Source organism: Schistocerca nitens, chromosome 9 (genome assembly GCF_023898315.1).
Source record: "Schistocerca nitens isolate TAMUIC-IGC-003100 chromosome 9, iqSchNite1.1, whole genome shotgun sequence".
NCBI classification, from domain to species: domain Eukaryota; kingdom Metazoa; phylum Arthropoda; class Insecta; order Orthoptera; family Acrididae; genus Schistocerca; species Schistocerca nitens.
In genome coordinates this window covers 270,534,685-270,557,218 of record NC_064622.1, presented here as the reverse complement: position 1 = coordinate 270,557,218, position 22,534 = coordinate 270,534,685, and the positions used below count along the sequence as shown (strand labels likewise).

At 43.2% G+C, this 22,534-nt stretch overlaps 1 protein-coding gene across 1 annotated transcript in view; it reads left to right on the top strand.

Moving 5' to 3' along the window:
* Positions 1–22,534, top strand: part of LOC126202891 (protein diaphanous) — a 372,908-nt gene that overhangs the window by 52,731 nt on the left and 297,643 nt on the right. The gene's annotated exons all lie outside the window — the stretch shown is intronic.

The following is a 22,534-nucleotide window of genomic DNA, read 5'->3' as shown; positions in this document are numbered from 1 at the left end:
GTATGTAATTTTAATTTGATTTTTGGTCCTTAAAACAACAACGCTAGTGTTTTCTTTGATTAGCTTAATCAGAACTTACGTTTGTCTGCTGTTTATCATCATTATTTTTCATTCAATTTTGACCATCATTGGACCACGTGAACGCTTCAGTTCCTTCTCATTTTGTCGTAGATTTTCCTCCAATTGTCTTTCGTCTTTGCTCAGATCACTTCACATCCTTTCTCACGCTCTGCTTTGAACACGTTCCTTCTGGAAACCTCGTTTCTGTCGCTTCTTCTGCTTTTATGTTGTGTATTTGTAAAACATTTTTAACCTCTTGGATCCAACCTGTTGTTAAATTCTTTCCCTGGGGATAGTTGCAAATCTGTTTTATCAACTTATTGTCATTCATCTTGTGTGTATGTCCAAAAAAATCAGTAGTGTTTCCCCTCATTGTTTCTCTTGGTTTTTTTCTATATTTTGATATATTTCATCGCTGCTTCCTAATTTTTGGGCTTCTGATTAATTTCTAAAATTTTCCTCATGATTCTTGTCTGCAATTTTTCTGGTTTCTCTAATTTCTAATACACTTGACGCTTTCACTTGGGCAGAGGCTTTCTAGTTTTATTACCGGGTTGTGATGCGTTATTTTTGCCTGTTTTGGTACGTATTTTTGTTGTAAATACCCACGTTATTCCGTGTGCTCTTTCCATTTTACATATCATTAGTATTATTACTTTCATTTCACATTCTGTTTCTGTATAGGGTGCACACACAAACGTTAGGTACTCAATCCACTGAATTGCAATTGTCCCGTTCTTCTAGAGTAGAAATTTAATTACTTTTTGGATTACTTTAACTTCAACGATTTTTGGTTCTTGTATGTAGGTAACTGCCGATATTGCTGCTCTCAAATCACAAAATATAACTTCTATGACGAATGTGTGTAAATAGCTATTTAGACTCCTTGTTCCAGTTCTAATGGCTTCAACTTCCTTCAGAATTCGAGTGGTGCGGTCCTAAAATTCAGTAGAAAGAGAAAGTTGTGCTGTATATTCCTACATCCACGTTTCCTTCTTTATCTCTTAATGAACCATCTGTGTAGATGTGGAGGCACTGATCTTCAGGGCATCTCAGCTTTATTGTTTCCAACGCTCCCATTATTAATTTATCTGTTTCACTTACGTTATAATTATCCATTACGTCTTCCTCGTGTCGTAATTGAGGAAGCAGAATTGGAGAGAGTGAGAAAATACGTTCGTTAGCATCAACTTTAGGCAATTACTATTGTGATCTTCAGTCTCCTACCTTTTGGATGAAGCTAATTTTTGTTCTCAGCTGCCTTCTATTATTGTTACATGAATCTTTATATTTTAACCATTTAGTACGATCGGGTAGACTGATCAGTTTCTCGTACTGAAGCAGTGCTAACCTGTAAATTAAAATTCTCATACATACTGAAGGTGTTGATTTTATTCCAAAAGTTAGAATTTTTAATGCTTGGTTCTGGACTGTCTCTAACATGTTGATATCTCTGGTAGTAACCGTAACAGTTGCTTCGCTTTCTTTCGTTAAAACTGGGATTATGTAGGTTTTTAGGGTATTATTAAGCACTGTCTTAGAACGTCCCCATTTACTACTAGGAAACTCTGCATAGCTAATGCACCCTACATCCATCTGAACTAGTTAACAGGAGTCAAGTCTTGGTCTCCCTTGGAATGTCCACTCCACTGTATCCCTCCATAGTTCCCTGCATTACCAAATTAACGATTCCTCGATGCCTCAGTCTGTGTATCACCAACAGATCACTTCTTTTCGTCGAGTTGTGCCATAAATTTATTTTTTTCCCAGTTCGAGTTACTGTTGCCTCTTTGATACTGATCTACCCTTATAATCTTAAGCATTCCCGCTACGAAAGAGAAATTCTTGACCGTACCGGTGTCTGTTCAAGAATCATAGAAGAAGGCTGTATACCTGGAAGAATCCTGGAGATACTAAAAGGTATCAGATAGATTATATAATGGTAAGACAGAGATTTAGGAATCAGGTTTTAAATTGTAAGACATTTCCAGGGGCAGATATGGAATCTGACCACAATCTCTTGGTTATGAACTGCAGATTGAAACTGAAGAAACTGCAAAAAGGTGGGAATTTAAGGAGATGGGACCTGGATAAACTGAAAGAACGAGAGGTTGTAGAGAGTTTCAGGGAGAGCATAAGGGAACAATTGACAGGAATGGGGGAAAGAAATACAGTAGAAGAAGAATGGGTAGCTCTGAGGGATGAAGTAGTGAAGGCAGCAGAGGATCAAGTAGGTAAAAAGACGAGGGCTAACAGAAATCCTTGGGTAACAGAAGAAATATTGAATTTAATTGATGAAAGGAGAAAATATAAAAATGCAGTAAATGAAGCAGGCAAAAAGGAATACAAACGTCTCAAAAATGAGATCGACAGGAAGTGCAAAATGGCTAAGCAGGGATGGCTAGAGGACAAATGTAAGGATGTAGAGGCTTCTCTCACTAGGTGTAAGATAGATACTGCCTACAGGAAAATTAAAGAGACCTTTGGAGAAAAGAGAACCACTTGTATGAATATCAAGAGCTCAGATGGCAACCCAGTTCTAAGCAAAGAAGGGAAGGCAGAAAGGTGGAAGGAGTATATAGAGGGTTTATACAAGGGCGATGTACTTGAGGACAATATTATGGAAATGGAAGAGGATGTAGATGAAGATGAAATGGGAGATACGATACTGCGTGAAGAGTTTGACAGAGCACTGAAAGACCTGAGTCGAAATAAGGCCCCGGGAGTAGACAACATTCCATTAGAACTACTGACGGCCTTGGGAGAGCCAGTCCTGACAAAACTCTACCGTCTGGTGAGCAAGATGTATGAGACAGGTGAAACACCCTCAGACTTCAAGAAGAATATAATAATTCCAATCCCAAAGAAAGCAGGTGTTGACAGATGTGAAAATTACCGAACTATCAGTTTAATAAGTCACAGCTGCAAAATACTAACGCGAATTCTTTACAGACGAATGGAAAAACTGGTAGAAGCGGACCTCGGGGAAGATCAGTTTGGATTCCGTAGAAATGTTGGAACACGTGAGGCAATACTAACCTTACGACTTATCTTAGAAGAAAGATTAAGAAAAGGCAAACCTACGTTTCTAGCATTTGTAGACTTAGAGAAAGCTTTTGACAATGTTGACTGGAATACTCTCTTTCACATTCTAAAGGTGGCAGGGGTAAAATACAGGGAGCGAAAGGCTATTTACAATTTGTACAGAAACCAGATGGCAGTTATAAGAGTCGAGGGGCATGAAAGGGAAGCAGTGGTTGGGAAAGGAGTGAGACAGGGTTGTAGCCTCTCTCCGATGTTATTCAATCTGTATATTGAGCAAGCAGTAAAGGAAACAAAAGAAAAATTCGGAGTAGGTATTAAAATTCATGGAGAAGAAGTAAAAACGTTGAGGTTCGCCGATGACATTTTAATTCTGTCAGAGACCGCAAAGTACTTGGAAGAGCAGTTGAACGGAATAGACAGTGTCTTGAAAGGAGGATATAAGATGAACATCAACAAAAGCAAAACGAGGATAATCGAATGTAGTCAAATTAAATCGGGTGATGCTGAGGGAATTAGATTAGGAAATGAGACACTTAAAGTAGTAAAAGAGTTTTGCTATTTAGGGAGTAAAATAACTGATGATGGTCGAAGTAGAGAGGATATAAAATGTAGACTGGCAATGGCAAGGAAATCGTTTCTGAAGAAGAGAAATTTGTTAACATCGAGTATAGATTTAAGTGTCAGGAAGTCGTTTCTGAAAGTATTTGTATGGAGTGTAGCCATGTATGGAAGTGAAACATGGACGATAACTAGTATGGACAAGAAGAGAATAGAAGCTTTCGAAATGTGGTGCTACAGAAGAATGCTGAAGATAAGGTGGATAGATCACGTAACTAATGAGGAGGCATTGAATAGGATTGGGGAGAAGAGAAGTTTGTGGCACAACTTGACTCGAAGAAGGGACCGGTTGGTAGGACATGTTTTGAGGCATCAAGGGATCACAAATTTAGCATTGGAGGGCAGCGTGGAGGGTAAAAATCGTAGAGGGAGACCAAGAGATGAATACACTAAGCAGATTCAGAAGGATGTAGGTTGCAGTAGGTACTGGGAGATGAAGAAGCTTGCACAGGATAGAGTAGCATGGAGAGCTGCATCAAACCAGTCTCAGGACTGAAGACCACAACAACAACAACAACAACCGGTGTCTGACCTCAAGTCTTCCTCGTGGCGGTGAGGTGCGTTGACGCATCGTTACAGGACATTTCGTGGCTGTCCGCCATCGCCTGTGTGTGAAGATCTCAATGTGCTGATGTTGCACGCTTTCTCGTGCAGGAGGCGTCTACTGACGCAACTTCGAAGTGACGGCGTGTGTTCTTGAGCGGCGTGGGTGTGTGAGCAACGTCCGCGTGGCGCAGAACAAGCAGAAACCCTTCGCCTCGAATGCAGCGAAGTGTGTGTTGGGAAATGGCTCCGGTTTCCCGTGAAGACTTGCATCTGCCAGCACGCCGACAGCTCACCTACGCGACCGCCCTGGCTTAAGACGTCTTGTTTGTCTTGGAGCAGTCAACAACACGTGCGAAATTACTCCTCCCGAATCCCGGTGCCGAAAATAGACCACGGCGTATTTCTGGAGTCGGTCGGTGAATGGAGAGGCGCCTGGAAATAGCCGCCTGTTATTTCCAGGCGGGGGCGGCGTTTGCCGGAGGAGAAAGGAGGAAATGGCAATGGCGGGTTGTGTAACGGCGTAGATCTAATCTGAGGCCCGTTTTTGCCGGTGTCGTGCTGGTTCTGAGCTTACCGTAGGAACGGAGGCAGTTCTGTGGCGGAACAGTCCGTTCGGCCACGAAATCCCCGCCGATCTACACTGCCGTAATGCAACAAATGTTTTGTAGTCATACATGAACGACGTGCTTGGATACGCAAATGATTAGCATTGCAGTGCAGTCCCACAAAATAGGTAGGACTAACACCATCTACATCCTGTATCTAACGAAAAATAGCGCAGCGGTTTTTTTTCTTTTTTAGTTTAGAAATCACATTAGAACGTTCGTCTTTGCTTGAAGGTCGTGTTTGAGCCTCATATAAGGAGGAGAAACGTCTACCAGCGCTTTTAAAAAAAGAAAATAGAAACCAAATCAGAAAAATAAATGAAAACATAATAAATTCAAAACTCTCCTTTTTCCTTATCTACAAATAAATGGAACCGCAACAGAACAACTGAGCCTATGGCTGAAAACGCCATAAACTCTCTTATCAGCCCACTCATTTCCTTCAGGAGCGAGAATGAAACATAAGAAAAAAAGATTCCCATGCAAGTACAGAATGAATGGGTTCAGGAGGGCCATATGCAACACGAAGCAGGATCTCAAATGCCCCACACGCGGTTAGCACTGGAGGGGACAAGACACATTGGTCGCTCGTCCGTCCAGGGTCCTACAACTACGCAACGTAGCTTGAGTCAGGAAATGGCCCTCTCTGCAGCAAATCAATTATCCACACGGACAGTGCGCCGTCGTCTGCAGCACCAGTGTCAGCACGGCGACCATTGTTGCGGATCCCCTTGACGCGGAAGTGGAAAAAAGGCACGCAGGCAGTGGAGCACTCAATAACGACGTTGCTCACGGGAGAGAGAGAGAGCGCGTAGTCTTTTCAGACTAGTCTCGGTTCTGTTTACAGCTTTACGATGGATGTATGCTTTTACGGAGGATCCGAGGAGAGCGAACATTGTCAGATTACATTCGTCATAGTCATAAGAGTTCGACTCGTGGCGTGATGCAATGGGTTGCCATTGGGTACACAATACTATCATTTCTGATTCGGGTAGTTAATAATATGGGCATTAGCCGTTACATTTATGACGTGTTACGGCCGGTGGCTGTTCCCTATCTTCGAGGTCTCCTTGACGTTATCTTTATGAGAAACTGTACGTTAGCCTGCTGTCTCGTCAACATATTCTACTGAACTTTTTCCGATTGAAACCATCTAGCGAGAGACTGTCACGACACTACTCGCCAGCCAATACGACTGATGGACTCTGGTACAGAACTGAAGCAGCAAGGGGATGGTTCAAATGGCTGTAAGCGCTATAGGACTTAACATCTGAGGTCATCAGTTCCCTAGACTTAGAACTACTTGAACCTAACTAACCTAAGGACATCACACACATCCATGCCCGAGGCAGGATTCGAACCTGCGACCATAGCAGCAGCGCGGTTCCGGCCTGAAGCGCCTAGAACCGCTCGGCCACAACGGCCGGCAGCAAGTGATGACGTGACCGTATCTGTCATACAAGATCAGCTTGTCTCGATCCCCAGCCGTGTTTGAACCGCAGTTGCTCCCCGAGGTGGCAGCTCTGTGTGTTGTATTTAGCGCCTTATGTGCTCCAGCTCACCTGGATCTATAACGAACTATTCCTCCTACGAAACTGTACACGCTCGATTAGAGGCGTCCCTACTGCTGTGTGCTAGGGGTGCACAGTACGCGGTTAATGGCTACGCGGGACGGGGGACGCTGAAGGCTGGGCAGTCTATACTTCACCAAAATAATTATTACTTGGACTCAAAGCTACAATATTACTTTGCGCTCATATCTACAAGATTGCTAATGTTATTTTGCATACATACATCGACAACGGCTCCTCTTCTAGGGTTCCGTACTGCAATCGGTAAAAATGTAACTCTTGTTGGATCACTTTGTTGTCCGCCTTTCTGTCTGCCTAGAGCCCTTTTTATTCGCAACGGGTGGAGATCAAGCCGAAGTTTATGTCCATTGCTAAGATCTATGGTCCCTTGGAGGTGTAAAAAATTTAAGCTTCTGAATCAGTGCTGTCAAAAGATACCCATTTGCGTCACATATTTTGACTCACTCAAACTCTCTGACCAAAAAGTATGGGTGAACTCTCTACATACATAATTAAGTTTGTACGGACTCAGAGTTGAACTGATATTAGTGACATTGTGAAGGACTGAGCGAGTTCTAAAGTTCGGGTTTTACTTTTTATATTTTTATTTTTCAAATTTAAGGACTATATGTATCAGCATTGTGCGTGTGATAATAAAGGAAGATTCTGAAAAATATGTTTTTGTGCAAATCCTTAAGCAAAATTAGTATCTAAATATTGTTGTTATCTCTATAATAGCCTAATTAGACAATCAGTCCAACTTGGTGCATCAGATGGGAGCGCCAAAGTAGTTTTCGCACGGAGCGACGGATAGGCTAGCGCCGACACAGCGTACACAAAAAAATCGCTGTTTGCTACTGCAATTTTAATGTAGTCTCTGTTCATGGCAGCATCGAGGAAGCGACAATCACAAATTACCAAAGACGTCACGCAGACGCTCGAATGGGCCTTACGTATAACTTTAGTTTAAATTATTTACTCGGGATTTAATTTGTTCAAATTAAATCACACTGATATAGCTCCAAATAAGAGGGCTTCTAAATGAGACTATATCGCTGTTTTCGCGAAACTATAGCAATTTTGCAAAATAAACAGAATAATAGTTTTAAGTCTCACGCAACTGGATAGCTGTGCGTGTTAAAGCGCCGCTACCGGGTCGAGGAGGTGCGCTGTCCCCGGATCGCATCTGCTCGGCCGTTTAACGACGAGGGTCGTTGTGCTGGCAACCCTGGATGTGGTTTTTAGGCAGTTTCCCACAACCCACTAGGTGAATACCGGGCTGGTACCAAAGTCCCGCTCGTGGTCGTGCGGTAGCGTTCTCGCTTCCCACGCCCGGGTTCGATTCCCGGCGGCGTCAGGGATTTTCTCTGCCTCGTGATGGCTGGGTGTTGTGTGCTGTCCTTAGGTTAGTTAGGTTTAAGTAGTTCTAAGTTCTAGGGGACTTATGGCACAGCAGTTGAGTCCCATAGTGCTCAGAGCCATTTGAACCAAAGTCCCGCCTCAGTTACACGATACACATTCACAAACCTTTAGAAAGCTTTCTCCCACTCTCACATGAATAACACTACATGCGGACAGTTGGGATACACATATTCAGTTCCCCGCGGGAGGGAGGGGGAGAGGGGTTTACGGAGGACGACAGAAAGGGCATCCGGCCCCATTTTAATTTAACCATACCAAATCCGTAAAGAAACCATGCTAACCCGGAGCCGACGTGGGACAAAGGCACAAGAAATTGACGATTAGTTGCAGATCTGGAAAGGCGAGGGAAAAAGCTGTGGCATGCGATTGAAAACCGTGTTTCTACGTCAGAGTACAGGTATTATTTCTAAGTGGTCCTTCTGAGCGAGGTGGGTGGTGATTGTTTCGTTGATGATGCATCATTTCATCTGTCATAAGGGCACTCCATTTTACTTCGTCGTTTACATATAAGTACATATTCCGTGAGAAGAAATCTAAAAAAATGTCCTTATAAGTGAATGTTTCGATTAATTTCTCAACAGAACCTCGTCTCAGTCCATTATCTCTTCTACATTTCGCCGGCCGGAGTGGCTGAGCGGCTCTAGGCGCTACAGTCTGGAATCCTGCCTCGAGCATGGATGTGTGTGATGTCCTTAGGTTAGTTAGGTTTAAGTAGTTCTAAGTTCTAGGGGACTGATGACCTCAGAAGTTAAGTGCTCAGAGCCATTTGAACCATTCTTTTCTTCTACATTTCCCGACTATAAGGTAAGTGGCGAAAAAAAAGGGGGGGGATGTTCGACTAAGCACCAGCACGGTTTCTTTTGGTTTGAGACTTCGCGTGCTAGACAGCTTTTCTGGTCAGAGTGATTGTGTAAACAGAATGCATGCGGCCTTGACTTTGACGCTCGTGTCTTATTGGACAGTTCCTGGCCGATAAGCATTTCAAAACACAAAAGTAGTGCTCTGTTGCGTCTGTTAACCGTTCGACCTCCTGACCTGGATTTCTTGTGGTTAGCTCTAGACTCGAAGAAAATGGTTAATTTACAACACCAGCTAAGTACTCGACGAGTTTGGTAGAAGCACAAAGAGCTTATTGTAGCATATTTGCAACTTTATGGACACCACCTATAGTTCGAACTATTCTTGTTCGAGATTTCTCTAGATCGCTTAATGACCTCGTTGCCGACGGGACGTTAAACCTCAATATTTCTTCTTTCTTTCGCTTAAGGAAAACGCTGGGCTGATTTCTTTGGTAAGGACCCGTTCAATTTACTTCCTCATACTTCCATAATGTGAGCGTATGCTTCGTTTCTAATGACACACTTAATTTCATTCATCATGCTATATTCTTTCACGAGAGCCTGCAATTGTGATAGTAATGTTTTAAATAATAAAACGCTGCACCAGTTACGTTTTTCATGCATAGCTCGACGTCTGTCAGGAATTTATAATCATCTTGAAGTACTACTGTACAGCATGTGATGTCAGCTGGTGTGGTGTTCTGCTTCTGCTGCCCTGCAGTCGTATTTTTATGGTTTGAAGGTATTGTACGAGTGCCTCCTTCATTACACAGAATTCACATATACTCAAACCAGCACTCACACTGAAATTTTCAATCTGCAGCGGAGTGTGCGCTCATACGAAACATCCTGGCAGATTAAAACTGTGTTCCGGACCGGGACTCGAACTCAGGACTTTAAACTTTCGCGGGCAAATGCTCCATCGGCTGAGGTACCCATACACGACTCACGACGACTACTCGAGCTCTACTTCCGCCAGTACCTCGTCTCCTACTTTCCGAACTTCACGAAGTCCTCCGAAACTTGCAAGACTAACACCCCTGCAAGAAAGGATATGATTTAATTCTTGGAACGTCTCCCCCGCTGTTGTTAAGCTGTGTCTCCGCAATAGCCTTTCTTCCAAGAGTGCTAGCCTTGCAAGTTCGCAGGTGAGTTTCTGTGAAGTTTGGAAGATAAAAGACAAGGTACTGCCTGAAGTAGAGCTGTGAGGACGGGTCGTGAGTCGTGCTTAGTAACCTAGTCGATAGAGCACTTGCCCGAGAGCACTTGTCCACGAAAAGCAAAGGTCCCGAGTTCGAGTCTCTGTCTGGCACACAGTTTTAACCTGTCAGGAAGTTTCATCACTCACGGTGTTTGCTTTACATAAATGGGTACAACTTTTTGTTATTTATAATTTAAATATTTCCTGCCTTCTGTTGCCGTTGCAAGAGACCGAAGATTATCTCCATTCATTTTTTACCTAAAAAGTTATTCTTACTGATTAACTCCTTACAACATTTGCACATGCGGGTTATTTGGCGCTTTCACTTAATATCAAACAAGATTTCGCTTATGAACATTCGCCCATTATAGCTTTCACAACCTACACTTACACTTTACTACCACGATCAGTAATAACAGCTTTTGACTTTGAAACGAAGAAGATACTGCTTTCATTCACATGTGTTCAAATAACGACTAAAAGCTCACTAAGTAATATTTTTGTATCGTAAAATTCAGTTTTTTCTCAATCTCCTTTTAGATTAGTACGTTTTGTTCAAAATATATATATATATATATATATATATATATATATATATATATATATGTTCATCACAACCTCCCACTAAACGCGTTTAGTGAGCTATATAAAATATTTTTTAATTATGTTAATGGAAAATGGAGTACAGATCATGCATCTATCACCTTGTTACATAAGTGTTACATTTGATGATTTTAAAAATGTGTAAGGGCATGCAGAACACACAATTGATGATATCAGATCATAACAACCCATCATGGTAACTGAAAACAGATAGAATAGTACAAATACACCAATTAGTTGTGGAAAGGAATTGCCATCGAAGCTTCCGGTTAGACTATACGATTGTTTCCGTAAGTTGAGGATGAGCATTATATAGTAGCTGTATCGACTGACGCTACGCTACATGCGTCGTTAGTGAAGCTGTCCGTACAAATAGCGACTCAGTTGTATGTGCAGGGTACAGTTTTAAAAAGTTCTTTATATTCTGTCCTGTAAGTTGTAATATTTTTTGACGAGAGTATAGTGGTATTACTAGTGCAACATTGGTGTTTCTATTTTCTTAGTCTATAGCACAGAGTGACTTGCTTGTCGTGATACCGCCAACACGAAAATAACAGATGATCTAAATCACCTTTTGATGATGGGTCGTCACGGGTAGCTGATCGGTTATTTTCGACCTCTGAGTAAAAACATGTAGCAACTAGCAAGGCAATACTGATTCCACGACACTTCTGAGAAGACAGGTTGAAGAAATGCAAAGCTACCTTTGTAGTTTTTGCAGATTCAGAAAAAATAATTGAAAGTTTTTATTTAACTAAAGTCTTTTAAAATCTGAAGGTAAAATGGGCAAATTATTGGGAGCAGAAAGTTGGCAGCAACTTGTATAGAAACCAGACTAGTTACAAGGACATGAAAGGGAGGTAGAAGTTGAATTGGGAATGAGACAGGGTTGCAGCCTGTCCCCGATGACATTCAGTCTGTACATTTAGCAAGCTGTGGAAGTAACCATAGAGAACTTTGGATCGGGAATATAAGTTTAGGGAGAAGAAATGAAAAACTTGAGGTTTGCCGGTGATATTGTCTGTCAGAGGTATCAAAGAACTCGGAAAACAGCTTAAAGGAATGGATACTGTCTTGCAAAGAAGTTCTAAGATGAACAATAACGAAAGTAAAACAAGGATTATGGAATCTGATCAAAATAAATCGGTCGACACTGAGGGAATTATTATAGGAATTAAACGCTTCGAAATAGTAAATGAGTTTTGCTATTTGGGCAGCTAAATAACTAAAGATAGCTATTTGGGCAGCTGAATAACTGAAGATAGCAAATACAGAAAGTATATAAAATCTATTTCTGAAAATTAGAAATTTGCTAACATCGAAAGTAAATTTGTATTTTAGGAAGTCTTGTACGACAGTGGAATGTAGGCGATAAACAGTTCAGACAAGAAGCGAATAGAGGCTTTTGAAATATGGTACTGCAGAAATATGCTTAAGATTAGGTAGGCAGATCGGATAATTGATGGGGAGGTACTGAGTCGAATTGGGGAAAAAGGAGTTTATGGTACAACTTGACTAAAAGAAGCGATCAATTGATAAGAGCTTCTTGTTGTGGTCTTAGTTCCCAAGACTGGATTTATGTAGCTCTCCATGCTAGTCCATGATGTGCCAGCCTTTTCTTCTTTGCACAACTCTTGCATACTACATCCATTTGAACCTGCATATTGCAGTCAGTCCTTGGTCTGTATCTATAATTTTTGGCTCTTACCTCTGTGCTTCCCTCCATTACCCAATTGACGATTCCTTCATGCATATAATTCAGATTTAGGTTTTCCATGATTTCCGTAAATGGCTCCAGACAAATGCCGACATGGTTTCTTTGAAAGGGCACGGTTGATTTCCTTTACATCCTATAAACAATCCGACCGTTAAATCTTAATCTTCCTTCATACGATCCCTACTTTAAGTCCAGCTTGTGCCATAAAGTTCTTTTCTTCCTAGTTCGCTTCAATATCTCCTCGTTAGTTACACAATCTGTTGTTGTTGTTGTGGTCTTCAGTCCTGAGACTGATTTGAAGCAGCTCTCCATGCTACTCTATCCTGTGAAAGCTTCATCATCTCCCAGTACCTACCGCAACCTACGTCCTTCTAAATCTGCTTAGTGTATTCATCTCTTGGTCTCCCTCTACGATTTTTACCCTCCGCGTTGCTCTCCAATACTCAATTGGTGATCCCTTGATGCCTCAGAACATGTCCTACCAACCGATCCCTTCTTCTAGTCAAGTTATACCACAAACTCCTCCCCAATTCTATTCAATATCTCCTCATTAGTTATGTGATCTACCCATCTAATCTTGAGCATTCTTCTGTAGCACCACATTTCGAAAGCTTCTATTTTCTTCTTGTACAAACTATTTATCGTCCATGTTTCACTTCCATACATGCCTACACTCCATACAAATACTTTCAGAAACGACTTCCTGACACTTAAATCTATACTCGATGTTAACGAACTTCTCTTCTTCAGAAACGCTTTCCTTGCCATTGCCAGTCTACATTTTGTATCCTTCCACTTCGACCATGATCAGTTATTTTGCTCCCCAAATAGCAAAACCCCTTTACTACTTTAATCCCTCCTGAAAGCATATAACACTGCAGCTCATATCACCTGGAACTATTGCACAAATTTAGCCTCTGGATGTTTGATTTTTCTGTGCCTATAAAACGTATTATCACGCTATCTGCAGCTACGCCTTAATGGATAGCCAGTTTCACGATAAGCTCCACGACAGATGGTCTCGCATTCGCTTGCATGCCATCACATTCCATCAGTTCACATCGTCCCATTGCACCAGTATGATTCTGTATGCGTTTATTCAGAGTGGATACCTAGCTGAGCGTCCTGCACGGTTTATAACTCCAATGAGTTCGCCTTCGCTCTTGATGGTGCGAACCTTTGCGTTTACTGTGGCGTGCCATTTTTCGTTTGGTCCTCATGGTGCAAGTTAATGGTTTGTTTTGAACATTTCTAGAATGTCGACGATGTCTCATTTTGTGAAATATAATACATACATCCCAAAGAAGACTGATCTCTGCACCTCTCAGACACTCATTTTCTGTCGCCCTCCTGCTGCACTTGTTGAGTCATTAGCAGGTAATATTTTAGCTAGCTGTCCGTCCATAATCATCTCGGTACCAAATGGACATTGAATCCTTTAGTTGCCCATGGACCTACTGTGCCAAACTAACTTCCATGTTGTGCTAAGCTCTGCCGCCGTGATTTGTTGACTATGCATGTGAGGTTTTATAAGTTTCCAGAACACTGTTGTCCTCGTGTTTAACACTTCAGACCTCTCATTCTTGTCGAAAACTCTGTCGGCGAATCTGATAATATTTGCTATAAGACAGTGGCTAATAAAATTACGAAACTCAAAGGCATTTACGTGGCAGTGTTATCAAGCGTGATAGATTATGTAAGGGGCGTTTGCAGCGTCCGATGGTTACTAAGTGTTGTGAAGGGCAAGGGGGCCGCGCGCTCGTGTATGGCAACGTTACCAGTATTTGAAAGGGGACATAACAGTGATCCTGGCCAGTTGCTCGAATCGTGCGAACTCCGGGCACTTAGGTCATTCGGATGTGAAAGTGACCTGATGCTATACTGAATGGGGATGTGAGGGGAATAACAAGATCTTTTACGACCGTGGCAAGAAAGTCTGTCCACACCAAGCTTATCGTAACCGCTCACTGTAACTCCAGTGTCAAATCAAACCCTTGGCCTGAGACATGGGTCACCCGGACTACATAGTCGCCATAACACAAACGGGTGCGTTTGGAGCGATTTCGTAGATGAAACTCGGTTCTGCATTGTCTTGGATGACCATCGTCTGCAAGTATGGCAACACCACGGGGCAAAACACATTTTGTCAGTGGTTTGTGGAAACGCTGTTCTTACTCTCATCATCTTTTATAGGGAATCGTCGTTAATGGTAATGTTTCAGGGAACTTTTGCGATGCAACAGAACGTCACGGACATTATGTCTATCATGAAACACTGTCCTGGTACAATTCTTAACAAGTCAACGCTCCTCCATACAAGTCACTTATATCAATGAATTGGTTGTACACCGTTCGCCCAAAAAAATTCCGAGGCTGATTTTATCCCTGGCGTGTAAGCTACGTCAGCACAGTTACTCTGTTGGCAGCTGTAAAAAACGTGTGTGCATCCGACCAGTCAGTTGTGAGCTGGTACAGTGAAGCAGTGAATGTACGGTCGTTGTGTGTCAGTGTCGTTGTGTCACAAATCGCGCCGGAACAACGTCTCTCTCTCTCTCTCTCGCTCTCTCTCTCTCTCTCTCTCTCTCTCTCTCTCTCTCTCTCTCTCTCTCTGTGTGTGTGTGTGTGTGTGTGTGTGTGTGTGTGTGTCACGAAGCGATCATACACACAGAAGGATTTTATTGGGATAGGTTTAGCCTCGAAAACCTACGCTCTTATATTCCTGTCCCAACATTACACTCCGTCGGGCCAAAAAGTTTCTAGACTGGATTAATAAAAAGAAATACAGAAAATTTAAGATGGCGATACTAATGATTATTGTGTTCTACATATTCTCCCCCATCTGAGTACAACTCAGAGATCGTTCATACAACAATGTGAATCTTTCAGACAAGCCCTGTTTGAGATGATGATCAACTCGTGCGTCTCACTGACTAGAATGTCGTTTGCGTTATCAAAGCGTCGACCATTCACGTGAATCTGCTCTCTGTCGTTTAGTGGTAGGTTCTTATTGATAACACGATGTCTAGTCAAGGGTGATGATTTTTCCAGAAAACAAGTGTCCGCGTTTTGCATTTCTTCAAGCCACGGCAGACATCCACGCGCCGTTGTTTTTGCTCGGGAGTCAAGTTGTGAGGGACAAAATTTGCACATACTTTTCTCTTGTATATACATAGAAGGGTTTCATTGGTATGTTGAGGCACTTTTTCGGCAACAAGTTAGCCCCATCTGTCCATTAGGTACTTAGATCGGACGTAAACTTCATTCCACAGCTGCTATCCAAACTAACTGATTAGTTACAAGAGGCTTCTCTGACCGTGTACACACCTTGGCTCGATCCGGGTCAAATCCTTTATAAAAGGAATCAGCAATGTTCTTGTTTTTGTCAGTGTATTTTTCTGCGTGTGGTGCAACTGTTGGTCGATAATGTATAATCGTAGGACAAGTAGTGTGTTATGTACTTCAGCGAAGCCTCTGATACGGACATTCAGGGTAAATTTTCTGTCCTTGTAATGAAAAGATACTTTTCTCCGTAATTCTTTTATATCTCGAGACTAGCAGAACGCAGTCGATACTAACGAGTTGACTGTCGTGGGTCTTGCAATGGAAACGGGTATGCGTTTGTTAGTGCTGGTCGGCTGTGAACTTTGTTCTCTGGCAAAGTGTCAGATGTTTCTTTTCAAAAGCGCCGTCCGACCTTATCGTCAAGGATTAATAAAGACCACTTTTACTTATAACAGTGCACTCCTTTTTTTCCCCCTCCAGCTCGTCTGCTTTCAAGTATCCCGCTGCCACGGATAACCCCGGCCCTATCTTTTGCATAGCGCAGAGGTCGGTCATTGATAGTCGTCCAGGCTGAGGTTCAGGCAATCAAAAGAAGCCACATGTAAGATGCAGTCTTCATGCGGTTCAGAATTATGTGTCCTCTTGTCTTATTTACGAGTAATTTAGCTAGTGACTAAAACACTAGTTTTTGTGCTGGGGAAGGTATCGGGTTCACAAACATGATTCGTCGTATCCTTCTCACAATCAAGAGAAATATTCTCCAGAAATAATGTAGTCACGAATGATCGCCTTTTTTCTCTCGTTTATGGGGAGACGCAAGTGGCTAAATTAAAGCGCCTCCCCTTCTGCTGTTGCCCGAAAGCAAGTATGAGTGTTTGTTTTCTCTTTATGTTCATACCAGTGATCGAGCATGGATTATTTAAACTGCAGTGAAGAAATCTTGTAGATAAATAAAAAAGGGAAGCACTACGCAATCCAGTTGCATTAATGAGACCACCTGTTAAAAGCCTGGATAACAACCTGTCCAACGGACCGCTGCGAGACGTACAGGAAGAGTGTCACGGAGGTTCTGGGAGGTATCGACAAGGATGTGGAGCCGTGACGACTCCAGTGGCGTGGCTAGCTGCCCTAGGTTTCTCGGTTGAGGATACATGGCACGAACAACCCTATCGAGATAGTCCCGCAGATTCTCTTCTGGGTTTAAATCCGGGAAGTTTGGTGGCCAGATCAGTACGCTAAACTCATCTTGGTGCTCTTAGATCCACGCACGTACACTGCGATCTGTGACACGTAGCATTGCCCTGCTGCTGGATGCCATCGTGCCACAAACTGCATGTGGGGATGGACATGGTCCCAAAGGAAACATGCGTACTGTGTTGATCCACTGTGCCTTTCGGAATGGCGGTATTTCCCTGGAAATGTCACGAAAACATCATCCAGACCATAACGATCCCTCCTACGGCCTTCCGACGATCCAACGGCCATCAGTCTGATGGAGCCTAAAACGTGACTCATCTTAAAGGCCACCTGTCACCAATCAGTGGACGTCCAGCAGCGGTATTGGCATGCAAATTCCAGCCCTCTACGCCGATGAACAGCCGTTAGCATGGGTACATACGCAGCAACGTTCGCTGAATAGTCGTTGAGGAGACATTGTTGGTAGCCCCTTGGTTCTTTTGGGCTCTCAGTTACTCAATATTTGCACACCCATTCGCCCGTACACATCTCCTAAACTGCCGTTCGTCGCTGTCATCTATGGCCTGTGGTGCACCACAGTTGTCTAGGTTCAGGTTTCGGACAGCGCCTACTGCTATGCACGATAAACTGTAACCAAGGCGGCACGCGAACTGTTTCGGAAATGCTTCCACCCTTGGCCATAAAGCCAATGATCACACCCTTTCGGACGTCAGATTAATCCCTACGTTTCCAGATGAACTATTCCCCCCACCCTCCACCTCCCCTCCGACACCCTTTATACACTCTCCACTGCTAGTGCTGCAAACTGCCGTGTGTCATTGGTTAATTATTGGACGTTGCCGTCAAATATAACGTGACTAGGCCGTGTATATTGTTCGACTGCGCCAACTGCTGCCCTAATCAGAATGCGTGTTTACAACCGAGAAAGAACAAGTAAAGTGCGCTACGGTACTCTGCTGCAGCGATGAAGCGGCTGTCAACTATCACAAAAATACAAACAGCTTACGACGCTTGACTGGCAGTATCGGTGTGGCTCTTTACTGCGGCAATGTCACATTCTGCGTCTGGCGGTACCGTGGAACCCGTCTGCTATCGATTCAGTTTCGTCGTTCATCAAAATGCATGTCGCTCAGTAATTATTACTTTCTTAATGTTACGTGTTACCTTCTCTCTCCCCTCCTCTACCCTTGTCTGTCTCATTTATGATGATGCACGTACCATGATCGCGAATTCATGTCTTGCTCTGTGTCTAAAGGTATCAAGTTGCCAGAGAATTGCTAGTTCTTCATAATGTAGTATCATAGCTGCGTCACGCCGCGTTTACGCAAATGCCCATTAGAATACGTCCACCCATTAGAATTCTGCTCATCAGTGCGGTGTTCAAATGGCTCTGAGCACTATGGGACTCAACATCTGAGGTCATCAGTCCCCTAGAACTTTTGAACTACCTAAACCTAACTAACCTAAGGACATCACACACATCCATGCCCGAGGCAGGATTCGAACCTGCGACCGTTGAAGTCACGCGGTTCCGAACTGAAGTGCCTAGAACCGCACGGCCACCGCGGCCGGCAGTGCGGTGTATTTTTCCCTTCCAAATATTACACGTCCTCACCGTATAATATTTAAAACACGTCTTGGAAGCATGTTTTGCCGCCTATCCGGTAGGCCGTTGCATTCTCTCTTCGTCCGCTTGTCAATAAACTCAGTAAGGTTAACAGCAAACCGTCGCAAAACACATTTATTGTTTTGTTATTATCCAAACACATTTGCGAACTTTTCCTATCTACGATGGGTGTTTCCCTTTATTTCCGTGTCACATTGTACTTCCATGTTACACTGTACATTTTCTTTTGCAGTTTTGTGGCATCAGATCCAACCCGACTACAGACGATTGAACAACATCGGACATAACGATGACTCACTTTTAAACTGAAACCACTTCTCAAAGTCTTGACGAACTTGGCGTTTCATATAACGTAGATGAGAACGAACTCGGATTAAAGAAGTCTAAGAAAGAAAGTGAGAGCTGAGTCATTTTTCAAACTAATTATATCCCAGCATATGCGCCTGAAAACATGACAAGCCGTGACCACTGCGCCACCTCCGTCGGTTCAGTCTCGAACTGGTAGGAATCGTGCATATCTATAAAACTGTCCTTAACACGAAAGTTGGATTGAACACCACACCACTCTTCTAGGCATTGTACTGTTGGCGTTGGTTTGCCCTTCTCTTCCTCCGATCTTTGAACTGACTTACCTGACCAGTTATGAGAGCCCGTATTTTAACGTGGCGTTTTTCACTTTCAAAAGTTATAGCCAGAAGTGTAAGAAGCGACAAGTGGAAGAAAAATCGCAGGGCTGGAGACTGAGCTCACGACTTTTGAATTTTTAGTCTGTTAGCACCCAAGATACCAAGTGTAATTATGGAAGTTAATAACCATGGGCACGGTTTGTGAAAGAACAGAAAATTTATCACGTATAAAAATGACTCTTTGGCTATGGTCCAGTGTGGGCTCTGAAGAAACTGATACGACCATGGATGCAGAGTGGTAACGTGCGTGGTAAAACGTGGCGAGGCAATGGATCAGTAACAAACCAATAACATGGATACGCTATAACCCGAGAATACACGAGAATGAGGAGTGTGTACCGGTTGCCGTGCGGCAGGCATACCTGCTCTGTGCATCTTCATACCCTGACTGAGAGGTAAAGAGCAATGTTGCAAGAATTTGCCATCTCCGAGCTTCAATTTCTCATATATGGCTCGCCAGACTATGGGCTCTCTACGTGTATTACGCCCAGGAAGCGTGATTTTTGGTTTCGGTGACATCCCTTGCACGCCCCGTCCCTCGAATTACGAGGGCTATTCGGAAAGTAAGGTCCGATCGGGCGCGAAATGGAAACCACTGTGAAAATCCGCTGAACCTTTGCGCAGATGTGTCGGGCAGTGTCTCTAGTATGCCCGTCGGCCGCGTCGCGTCACTCTCTTCAGTTCTAAGCGCACAGTGAGCACGTAAAGATGTATTGAAAATGATGTCTCCCGCCAAGTGTGAAGTTCTGGGGATGTGTTTTTCCCTGATTTCATGCAACCTGCGGAACATAATTGTCATGCGTTCCCTTCTTCATGACAATTCTCGACCACACTCTGCAGTGGCTACGAAGATACTGATTGGAAGTGTTTGAGCACCCACAATACAGCCCGTAATTGACTCACCCAGAGTTTCATCTCTGCTCACATGAATCGCTGACTATAAAGACAACATTTTGGCGCAGATAACGAGCTATAGAGCAGCCTAGAGAACTGGCGGAAGGCACAGGCGACTGTCGTCGATGACCAGGTTATTGTAAATTTGATAAGACACTAAGACAAATATCTTATTCGGAGCGGCGGTTACGCAAGGAAGTAGCTGGAAGGTGTAGCTAACTGTTGCAAATAAAACTTTTTTGATTTTCATAGTGGTTTGCATTCCGGGCCGATCTGGGCTTACTTTCCGAATGCCCATCGTACTTCAAGCGGGCTATTGGAAGGAAAATGTTTTCTTCTGCAAACTAGGTGACATCGACGACTTAAAACCCCGCATTTGAGACGAAGCTGGAAAAACTGCCCATACAGTTGTCGAGAGAGTGACGCGTAGCTTTTGCAGCACTGAATTGGTTGCGTGGCGAACACTTGAAGGACGTAGAATTTCCTGTGTGACTTGTGCAACATGCTCCTAGCATTTTGTTGTTAAATTCCTGTTTCATTAAAATAAATTTGTTGTTTGCAAAGTTGCTTTATTTTCATTAGCTGTTAGGTCCTCGGAAATGCACCACCTGCAGACTGCTAACGGATCGCGTAATGTGGGACGAGGAGTAAGGATCATATGAAATGAACAGCTGGCGATTCCATTTGGAGTTTCCGCTGGTCAATGTTTTTATTGTGCAAAGTGGCAGCGCCTGCGCCAGCACCTTAGAAAATATATACCTACTATACAGGGTGAGTCACCTAACATTACCGCTGGATATATTTCGTAAACCACATCAAATACTGACGAACCGATTCCACAGACCGAACGTGAGGAGAGGGGCTAGTGTAATTGTTTAATACAAACCATACAAAATGCACGGAAGTATGTTTTTTAACACAAACCTACGTTTTTTAAAATGGAACCACGTTAGTTTTGTTAGCACATCTGAACAAATAAACAAATACGTAATCAGTGCCGTTTGTTGCATTGTAAAATGTTAATTACATCCGGAGATATTGTAACCTAAAGTTGACGCTTGAAACCTCCGGCGTTCAGTTGCATGTTGTAACAAATACGGGCCACGGTCGGCGAGCAGCATCTGCAGGGACATGTTCACGATGACGACCGTTCTCCTGAGCTTACACCTCTGGACTTCTTTCTGTGGGGTACGTTAAAGGAGAATGTGTACAGTGATGTGCCTACAACCCCAGAGGATATGAAACAACGTATTGTGGCAGCCTGCGGCGACATTACACCAGATGTACTGGGCGTGTACGACATTCATTACGCCAGAGATTGCAATTGTGTGCAGCAAATGATGGCCACCACATTGAACATCTATTGGCCTGACATGTCGGGACACACTCTATTCCACTCCGTAATTGAAAACGGAAACCACGTGTGTACGTGTACCTCACCCCTAATGGTAATGTACATGTGCGTCAGTGAAAAAGACCAATAAAAAGGTGTTAGCATGTGGACGTAATGTGCTGCTCCAGTCTCTTCTCTACCTAAGGTCCATCACCGTTCCCTTTGGATCCCTACGTAATTCGGTGCTCTCCGATACACACGATCGAACAGCGGAGGAGTGGTACTCAAGCGTCAAATTTAGGTTACAATATCTCCGGATGTGATTAACATTTTACAATGCAACAAACGGCACTGATTACGTATTTGTTTATATGTTCAGATGTGCTAACAAAACTAACGGGGTTCCATTTTAAAAAACGTAGGTTTGTGTTAAAAAACATACTTCCGTACATTTTGTATGGTTTGTATTAAACAATTACACTAGCCCCTCTCCCCACGTTCGGTCTGTGGAATCGATTCGTCAGTATTTGATGTGGTTTACGAAATATATCCAGCGGTAATGTTAGGTGACTCACCCTGTATACGTAGACCCATGGGCACGAAAAGGTTGAATGTGAGCAAGATCAGGAAAGAGTAGGAAGTGAAAAAAATTATGATTACCGCAGCACCAGATTGTTACATACCTACGAGCTTCCTGACGCGTGCTCCTCGGTCACTGTTAAATGGTGACTTGATTGGTGGTTCGCGACTTGACAGTGACCAAGGATCATTCATCCGACAGCTCGTGGACCTTTAACAGTTTGGCGCGGCTGGAATCTCGAGAAAAATTAATTAGTTTCCATCACCGTGAGACTGTGCATTCGCACAAAAAAAGAAAAGTTAACAAATACAGCCCCGGCGTGTTTTAAGGCGCATATTACCAATTTATAGCTTAGATTGACAATCTAATTTCACTGTTTGTCTGTGTGGCAGTGAGCTTATTTGCCTGTGATATGAGGAGGAAGATAGAGATCAGCGTTTAATGCCTGATGCACTTACTTGGCTTGTCTTGGAAGCATTTTTTTGTTTCGCAGTCGCTGCAGTGAAATGTAGGATCGCTGCTATAGTGAGCCTTGGAGGGAAGGCCAGCGACAGCGTCGTAAACAGTGTTTCTTTATCGCTCATTTAATGGTTTGAACTATTAAGCGGACAACTGGGCTGCAGAGGTCGCTGCCGTCATGACTTCGCTACGGAATATCGTTAGGGGAGGAAGGCGAAGAAAACACAATAGGTTGTTTGGAGAAGATGGA